The sequence below is a fragment of the Carassius gibelio genome, chromosome A24 (genome assembly GCF_023724105.1).
Source record: "Carassius gibelio isolate Cgi1373 ecotype wild population from Czech Republic chromosome A24, carGib1.2-hapl.c, whole genome shotgun sequence".
Classification (NCBI taxonomy): domain Eukaryota; kingdom Metazoa; phylum Chordata; class Actinopteri; order Cypriniformes; family Cyprinidae; genus Carassius; species Carassius gibelio.
The window spans coordinates 17,502,066-17,512,243 of record NC_068394.1 but is presented as its reverse complement, the minus strand read 5'-3'; the positions used below and the strand labels follow the sequence as shown (position 1 = coordinate 17,512,243).

General features: G+C 36.3%; 1 long non-coding RNA gene across 1 annotated transcript in view; it reads left to right on the top strand.

Annotated features, from left to right (window-relative positions):
* The window catches only part of LOC127946259 (uncharacterized), a 14,743-nt gene extending 6,234 nt beyond the window's left edge, over positions 1-8,509 (top strand). Inside the window, exons 2-3 of the long non-coding RNA XR_008151039.1 lie at positions 6,005-6,144; positions 7,552-8,509. This is a non-coding gene — a long non-coding RNA (uncharacterized LOC127946259). The remainder of the gene's footprint in view (positions 1-6,004; positions 6,145-7,551) is intronic.
* Positions 8,510-10,178: the final 1,669 nt, after the last annotated feature.

Below are 10,178 nucleotides of genomic sequence, written 5' to 3'. Positions count from 1 at the left end.
TCACCAGTATCTTCATTAGTTCACCCAAGACTGTCTATTATTTACTCAAACTCATTTGCCATTACCCATTGCTTCAAAACTGCTAATAAACACACACGTTGGGTTAAATTCCCATCTTGTCTTTTATTGTTTCCTTCATCCTTGTATAATCCTGCTATTTTTCTTGTTGTTTGGTCATGTGGTTCTTAGTTCTGTTTTGTGTTGTTGTCTTGATCGTGTTCTTAAAGTGTTCCTTGTTTAGTCATTTAGTGTTGTGTATCAATGGCTCTCATGTTACTGTTGTCATTAGGCTAGCTTTGGTCGTTTAACCCCTGTTAGGTGAGTTTGTTCATGTACGAAGTCAAATCAAGTCATGGTCTGTTTAGTTTATTTGGAAATAAATCTGTATACGAGTTCTACTTCACCTTGTCTCGGTGGATTTATTACAAGTATTTATTGTTTTGTAACCGCTTTGAGCACCTTTGAATTAAAATGTAAATAATGAAACTCTAAAAGTAGGTAAGTGTGGTTTCCTGAAATTTTTATATGTTGTCTGTTTTATGAATGTTGAACCTTAATAGATTTTGTTTAGCTTTGTGGGTTACAGCATACATTTAAAATGATATTTTGGCCATTTATTTTTTGGCCATATGGGGAGTTTGGAACAGCATGAGGGTGTGTAATTTTTTTTTGTTTTTTTGTTACAACAGATAACAAAATGCTCAACTGATGAGATACAAATAGAAGCAACTCCAGTTGTGTAAAATGTGATATGTGGTCTTCAGTGACTAAAACCAGCTCAGATTGCAGGTACACAGTAAAGAAAAATCCATCTTTGAGTCATTAAGTTTAAACCCTGTTCTAGCATGGTTTCTCCTTTAACCTTTGACCCCAAGAGCACGACCTTCACCTCAAAACTGTCAAACCTCTCCACAGGAGGTATGAGACAGTAACATGACAAAACACATGTGCTGAATGACCAGCTTCTTTAAACTGAGCACAGCAAGGGAAATATAATGTAATTTTACATGCTGCTGCTGCATACTATAATTGTCTAAAACCCACTTTAGAATGTGCCATATCTTAAGTCAAACAATCCACATTTAATGCAATTGTGCATTTGTATATATTACAATTACAACATATCCTATTACTCATTGAGCAGATGTCTTGACTTGTGATTTAACTACTGTATGGTTGGAGTCATTATTGCATTCCCTTGATGTTTGATATTTTCTAATATAGTGCTACAAACCCTTTTATTCCGAAACGAGACACTGATGGAGTTGAGGATGTCAGGAAGTTAGAGAGAACACACCTCAAAATCTGGCTTAAATGGTCTTCATCAGACAGACCGTCCCCACCCACAGAGCACTGCTGTCCAAACAAACGACTTGGGCTGTGTGGTTTCAGAAGTGTGGTTTCAATCCCATTTGTTTGGCTAGCAATGACTTTATCGACATTGTCATGTCAATAACCTCACACTGCCTTTTTTCAATTTTCCTGACTCTAAACTTCATCACAATCCTGAAAATTGTGCAACATAATTCTACCTCACATCAGTGCAGTATTGGAAAAGCTACTTTGAAACTAATTCAAGCTAAAAGTTAATGGTAACTACAGTAATGTTCTTTAACTGGGAAATACACAGTATATTATCTTACTGTATATCTAATATTGTCAACATTATTTGATAAAAATACAGATATGTTTCAGATATGTAATTAGAGATGTACATGTGGCACAAAACATCTTGGTTTGTGGCTACAACATTTTGCATTACATTGCTACTAATTGATAAAAAAGTCGACCTTTATTTAAACTAATGCTAGCTACAGTAAGCTAATGCTAACTAGAGCATCTTACTATTGGATAAAATAGAGATAAACATTTCATTTTGTCTCAAACTATTTTATCACCCTACATTGCTATGCATCAGTAAAAAGTAGCTTGTTGCTGTAAAAGCTAGGAATTTTTTTTTTTTTTTTTTTTTTTAGCCCAACTCAGCTGATGTCATCTTAAGCTACTTTGAAAATTCCACTTCTCAAGATATAAGCTAATGGTAACTATACTAGTGCCATTCAAATTGACAATACCTTATTATCAGATATAGTTAGGGATGTTTATTTGTTACAAATACATAGCATTTTGTCACAATAACATTTTATTGCGTTGCATTGCTACATGTTGGTGATAAGTTGCATGTTGCTGTAAAAGCTAGATTATATTAATGCAAAATAGCTGCAATCATCTCAACCTACTTTGAACATGTCGCTTCTTAAGCTATAAGCTAATGCTAACTAAAATAAAGCTTTTTAAAGGGGCTGTATCTTACTATTAAGTAATTTTTATAAATTAGAGATATATATGTTGTACATAAACATCTCATTTTGTCTCCTTTGTGTGTGTGTGTTACATTGCTACTCATTGGTAATTTAGTAACTTAATTTGCTTTAGTTGCTTTGGAACTGATTTTCAATTCTATAAGCTAATGCTAGGTACAATAAAGTTATAAAATCTTACTATTCAATGATCCATTAAATAAGTCACGCGTGGCACACACACACACACACACACACACACACACACACACACACACACACACACACACACACACACACACACACGCACACACACACACACACACACAAACTCTCAGTTACTGCAAGATCTAGTTTGAAAGCAATGATAGTTTTCCCCAACATTACAACAGTTTCAAACTTACCATTATTCAGTAAAATAAAATAAAAAACTCAAACTATACGGCAGAAGCACTTGGGTGAATTTTGATTTTGACAAGGAAATGGACTAGTGATGGAAAAAATGTCAAAATGTGTACGAAAGTATGAAAGGGAAGTAACATTAGGTTCATCACAAAGTAACCGTTTTGAGGTTATCTGAGGGAAACTATGAATGTAATTGTTCGAACCTGTCAATGTGTTACGCAATAGTCTTTGACCTAGATCACAGCTCTCTGGAGTCTGTACTTTTCCATTGCTCTTTTACGCCCTGGGCAGCCTGTTGAGCTCTACGGTTAGTTGAGCTTCTTTGCCCGTAGGAATTATAAAACTTAAGTGCAAAACGCTGACACATGAAAGTTGAAGATATGAGTAATCACACGCTAACACAAGTCACACAGAATAGATCTTGAATATCTCTCAATCTGATCTGCATCAATCAGTTATGATGGATTGGCCCTGGGGCAAAAAACTAATTAGCACGGCAGAATGGGGAAGAATGCAGTAGTAGAACAGTGTTTCTCAACCTTTCTCGTCCCCCTACAGCCCCCATCAGTGAGTCTTTAGTACCTCTAAATTGACACCAAACCAGAAAGATCTCTTATAAATATGAATCATATAGCAATCTCAATAAAATGCCCTTTATTACAATGATCCATTACGGTTATACCAAAATTAATCAACACTCAACTAAGCAACAAAAGCTTTAATTGTTTGAGTTTGAGTTTTTCAGAAATCTGTTATTTTATAAATACATTTAGGTTTAACAAAGCAAACCAACATTTTTTCCTAGTGAAGTACATATTCTCCTGGTTGGAAATTGGTTATTGTTAAAAAATGTGAACATCAAGGTAAAGAATCAGTTGTTTAAACAACTTCTTGATTGGCCCACCAGTCAACAGTGCTGAAGTATGGAAGGAGTAAGTCTTGAGTTTGAGTTTTTCATATTTTCATGCTTTCAATCTTGTCACGGTCTCGGGAACATTTAAACTTGGTCTTGACTCGACTTGGGATACGTCTCTGTGCCGGTTCTTGCATATGATCCATTCTGTGCAGAATTTTTGTGTTTGTTGCACAGTTTGCATCGCACTCAGACTTTAAATGTATATGTTCAGTGTCTGAATCATTAAGACCCTCTTCTGGTCTCAGTCTTGTCTTGGATTCAACCTACTCAGGACTGGGTTTGATTCTGACTCCAATGAGCTGGTCTTGACCACTCAGGCTGGTCTAGTTTGATGGTTTAAGAGGGGTTTTAGGCTTCTCAGCTGAACATGAACTAGAACAACTGAAAACTAGCTTGACCAGGCTGGTAAACAAGTTCAACAAGTTTAAACCAGTTAAGGGCGGATAACCACCTTTGGCTGGTTGGCTGGTCTTTTTAGCTGGGAAAAGAAGTGCAAATATGACCACCTCCTTATAAATCACAAGTGAAGAGCCATACTTTAGGAGTCATCCATCATTTTCTTAAAAGACGCTTGCTCTTTGTAAGGCACTGAGGTTATGGGGTCATGGGTTGAGTAATGCAGCCAGATCTTTTGCTCCCTTGAGGCAGATTCCAGACATCCCTTGAGGAAAACAGAGAGAGTGAAGGTGGTGAGAAACATTGGTGAACCTCTTTTGCTCTTTTGTTCTATCCCTGACCTTCTTGTGTCCAACCTGCTGGTATTGACCGTGTTGGGAGCGCTTACATGTATACAGACACGCTATGCCCATTTGTCTTGCATTGAGTGACGGGTCAGTTCCTCATCGTGGCTTTTAATCCAGAGTCACTGTATGGTCACAGCTGTTTTTCATGATGAAGAAGCTCCATGTCACCTCCTACCTGATTCCTCAGTGCCATTTCTCACCTGTCAATATTTCTAATCAGGTTTCGTTGATGAACGAGGTCTCTGATGTTGACCTTGTTCTGGGGTTGATGGTGTCCCAGAATTGGTTTAGATTTTAAGGAATATGATGCCTGAGGGTTCTTAACAGGATAGTTCAATCATTTACTCTGCCTCAAGTCATTCCAGACCTGTATAACCTGCGTTCTTCAGCAGGAACTATATTTATATAGTTTCTGTCGGACGTGTACGATTCGAGAACCGAGAAGCTGATGATCCTGTGCATGTGTGATTCAGCGTGATGCAGACTGACACAGAGCGCGTCTGAACCGAACTGATTCTTTTGGTGATTGATTCTGAACGGATTCGGTGCTAATGTCATGATATCTGTCCACTGGAAAGCTATCGCTGTTCATACCAGGCAACGTTTTTCCAATCTTCTATTGTCCAATTTTGTTGAGCCTGTGTGAAATGTAGCCTCTGTTTCCTGTTCTTATCTGACAGGAGCGTCACCCGATGTGGTCTTCTGCTGCTGTAGCCCATCTGCTTCAGGGTTCGACATGTTGTGCATTCAGAGATGGTATTCTGCATATCTTGTTTGTAACAAGTGGTTATTTGAGTTACTGTTGCCTTTCTATCATCTCTAACCAGTCTGCCCATTCTCCTCTGACCTCTGACATCAACAAGGCATTTTTGTCCACACAACTGCCGCTCACTGGATATTTTCTCTTTTTCGGACCATTCTCTGTAAACCCTAAAGATGGTTGTGCATGAAAATCCCAGTAGATCAGTATTTTATTTATTCTTTTCAGACCTGCCCATCTGGCAACAACAACCATACCTCATTCAAAGTCATGTAAATCCCCTTTCTTTCCCATTCTGGTGCTCGGTTTGAACTTCATGTCATCTTCACCACATCTAGATGCCTAAATGCATTGAGTTGCTGCCACATGATTGGCTGATTAGTGATTTGTGTTATCAAGCAATTGAACAGGTGTACCTAATAAACTGGCCGTTGAGTGTATTTGTCTATTGTTAGGCCAATGCAGTTTATGGATTAACACATTATAGAGAGTAGTAGTTTGAGGACTTGTATGTCAAACTATTTTGCTACTTCTGGATCCTGAAGCAAACCAGTTGAGACCTACTGGTGTAAATCTCATTTTGACCAAACGAAGTCAAGCCTACAGTGTTGCCGTGCAGACTTGAACCAAATACATAGCAATATCTGAAGCTCTTTAATTCTTGAGAGGTGTTTCGTGGATCCTCTGTGATGTATAATGATTAGCTGAGTAGGGCTTTTCCCCTGCTGGTAGGGTCATCACTCTGATCAAAACCTTCTTGTAGAGCACACACTTAGTCAGCAGGACCGCAGACATTCTGCATAATCAGCATTTCAAAGCAGCGCTGTCAGTATCTCTCCAAAGCTGAACTGTATGGCTTTCATTTGTCTGGGCCACACAGGGTCAACATGAAGAGTGCCTGCAGATGACATCAACTTTGCCAAGGGGTTTCTGGCTAGAGGAGGTTCTCTTTGAGACGGTGCAGGAATGACAGGACAAGAAATGTGACTTCAAAGCTTCCCAGTAGGCATCTGGAAGGCGGTAAGTTTTGCAATAAAAGCATTTTAATAAGAATGCATGGTGACTTCACCAGACTTATTTAGAATGAAAATATTCCACTGAGAAATTTCAGCTGCATTTCAGGCAATCCATGGAGCTATTTCACCAGAAATTGCACTGGATGTATAATTCAGTCGGTCCCAGTAATGTGGACCTGCTATTAACTTGGGCTGCTCAGAGAACATAATGAAAGGAATTGCCTCTCATTTCTAACTCATTGTGATCCATTGTTCCCCACTGCATTCAGCACCATATGTAAAACAATCCAGTCCTCTTACTAATTTATTTTTATATGCCTTCAATATCAATAAATGTTTAATGGAAATCTGTATAGTCACAGTAGAGTGATTTTAATGGGTGGAATCTCTTTAGGATGTTATTAAAATAGTAGATCACTCCAGCATGGGATAACTCAGCCTTCATATATTATTGTACATAATACTATTTAAAGTCATAATTTGCTTATGGCCTGAAGGATAAGACCCGGTTCAATGAAATAATTGCTCTGACAATGGCTAAATTCCAAACTCAGCCTTATTATTATTATTATTATTATTATTATTATTATTATTATTATTATTATTATTTATTTTTATTTTTTTATGTAACATCCTCAATCTCATTCTGCCAGTTTCCATGAAACAGAGCTTCTTTGGCACTTGAAGCAAACTCTAATATTTTACGGTATGTTGTGAGAACTATGAAGTAATTTGGATACCCAATTAAAAATTAAACCCTACCCTCCTTTAGATAGGAGATTTTGCCCTGTTTCATCATTGAGGTCTTGACCTTCCTTATTGTATCCAACAATGAAAATCATATATCAGTGCAATAAGCTGTTTAATTGATAATTGTAGTACAGATTGCTTTAGATTTAATGACAATATAATTATTATTAAGATGTATTTATGATTAGCCACAAACTAACAGCTCTAAGCAACAGCTTTATTAAATAAAGAAATAAATACACAAACAATCAAATGCGTACATGCATACACAATATAACATTTTGTCATTTTAATGTTCATTTAAGGTTTATTGCCCAATAACAAAGCAATCAATCAAATCAGAGTTGTACACCAAATTTAGACTTTAAAGTGAATAAAACATGACAAACCTCATAGATAACAAACATACAATAAAGCAGCTTGTGTAATATTTATTTTGACCTCCCAAGGTTGACGTTTAACACTTTCTGAAGGTTAACTGCCTGGTTTCGCACACCAAAATCTTGCAGTGTTTTAAGCACTGTTCTGTACCCCATTCCTAGAAGTGCCTTCTGTTCATAATTAGCATTGTGCAATAAACAAACCGCACTAAAAACGGTACAGCAGTTCTGACGTAATTTATTTCACTTGTTTCATCACTAATTTTTCTTTTCTTTTTCAGGATTCCCTGTGAAAATGCCAAAACTGGCATCATACTCTCATCATCCAGACTTCACTTTCTTATTAGATGGCAGTTGTGTTATTAAGATGAAACCCATACTCCACCAGCATTGTTGAATAGAGGACTTGTAAATAATAGATAGCTTATATGGTCCCATCAAGGCACAGAGAGAGCGAAAGATGAAAGTGATTTTCACCACGCATGCACACCGCGGTATTCCATTGACTTTGAGTTGTCATTTGATCTGAAAGTAAAGAGATGATTTTGACATCTGCTGCTGATCAAAGCATTGCTTGGTGAATTGTTTGCCTTGTAGTTCTCTATGTGGCATCCCCATCTAAACAGGTATTCCACACTGGACCTGCTACTATCATTAGTGAAGGTTAAGACTGTTCCCAATACACTGTGCAGATTCAAAACCTATAATCATATGCAGATACCGCAGTCCTTAACTGCTTCATAACCAAGCATACAGTAGATAGTTATTATTTCTCAACTTCGCTCCGAAGTTAACATTAAATCAAAACCTACTCAGAAATTATTATGGTTGTTTTTTTTGTTGTTGTTTTTTTTTCCACATAAGGAAACTTTCTTTATTTATAATTTATTTATACATTTTCCTAATTTTTGTTTTCATTTTCATTCGTCAGAATAAAATCTGCTCCCCTTCTAAAACATCTTTCTTTTTCGGCTGATCTCATCTAGGCCAGGTCTTACTGTAACTAATAGTTCCTATTAAGACAATATTTTAGAACACTCTTTATGCTGTTTTTAAGCAGTCATTCAGCATTCATCAAATATTTTTCGAAAACATGTAAATGTAATAAAATGTAATAAAAAGGTGTAATGTATTAAAGCTAAAATTACATTATTAAATATCAATTAATAATCATATTATTAGAATATTGGATGTTTGTATTTTATATTAATAATTATAATATAATTTTTGTTACATATACATACATACATACATACATACATACATGCAAACATACATTTAGGGCTGTCAAGCTATTAAATGCTGTTAATTTAATAATAAATACATAATAATTAATTACACGAAGTGCTAATTAATCACAAATAAATCATGTTTAAATTTGAGCTCAGAAATTACCTCCCAAAAGATAATTTAAAGTCATCATTGTGTTAAATGATAAAAGCGTAATAGACTCTTCCAAAAAAGTAGCATTAGAAATATATATATATATATATATATTTTTTTTTTCAAAATATAATTTATTTTACAGAAGCTGCATTTGAATTGGCATTTGGGTATATTTACCAGACTGTTAGATGTGGCATGAATGCAAGTACACTGCAATTAGAATTTCATAATTAATGCTATAAGATCAATGGGTTTCAAATGGGCTATATATATATATATTTATTTTTCCCGTCACAAATCCATTAGCTTGATTGGTGTATTAGCTCCTCAGAAGAACATGTCATCAATTCGTTGATATTCACATAAGCTAATCTAAATGATGCTTGCTTCACCAAGATGAAGCTGCATTGATAACAAATAAGCATGTTAATTCGTCATATGTCTCTTTCTGTCCAAAATGTGCAGGCCAAGTTTGCCATGCCGCACTATCAACATTTGATATACGATCAAACTTGGTATTTACCATCTAAATTGCTTCTCCACAATGCTCAGATGATGACAGTGATTAATCCACTAAAGAACTGAATCTTCCTCCTTTAGTATGCTTCCACATTCTCAGCCACCCAGCCAAGACTTAAAGGCAACATTTGTATTCCCCGTGAGCGGTTTCCCCGCCTCTTTGACGATATTACCTCCAAGAGCGAGGCCGCCCGGACAGCCGCTCGCGCTGTGTGGGCTCCAGTTTTAATGTCATATATTTTCTCCCTATCATCTTATCATTAGGCAATTTAATAAATGTGGTGTGAGCACACTAATGTTCGATCATACATCAGAGGCAGCTGACCCAGGGTCAGTACACCGGACAGCGTCCAGGATCCCGTTTCTCTTCCTCCCCCCACATCTCTTTATTTCTCGGTTTCCCTTAGGTGAGCACATTTTCACAGCCTCTCTCCTGGACTATTACATACTTTGTACAAAGGCTGCTCCAAGTATAAAGGTCATTGGCAGAATAACTATCAGTCCTTTGCCAAAAACTCAGCAGGAGTTTGTTCTACTAGAGAGCCATGTCTTTTTTTCTTGATAATAATAATAATAATAAACTCTATTTGATTGATTTTGTCCAGGATAGAGATATATAGACATGGGGATGTGTATTGGACATTGTTTGCTGTTTGTGAGTGTGCTAACATTTCTATCTTAAAATCCCAAAGGTCCCCATGATGACATCCATTTTTAAAGGAATAGTCTACAGAAAATGATTATTTACCAACCAACCAATTTTTATTTATTTTATTTTATTTTGTTCTGCCACGTGATGACAAATAAATAAACAAATCAATTGTCTTATTTTCCAAAGCTTTGATCATATTAAAACGTTGGGCTTTACAATTCAGTATAGATATGGGTCAAACCTGTGTATGTTCATCACAACTTATAAAATGTCTTGTGATTTCGCCATCATAACTTCTTGTGTCTTTTTGGCGTCTTATTACTTTTGTTCTTGCTTGTTCCTTTTTAATAT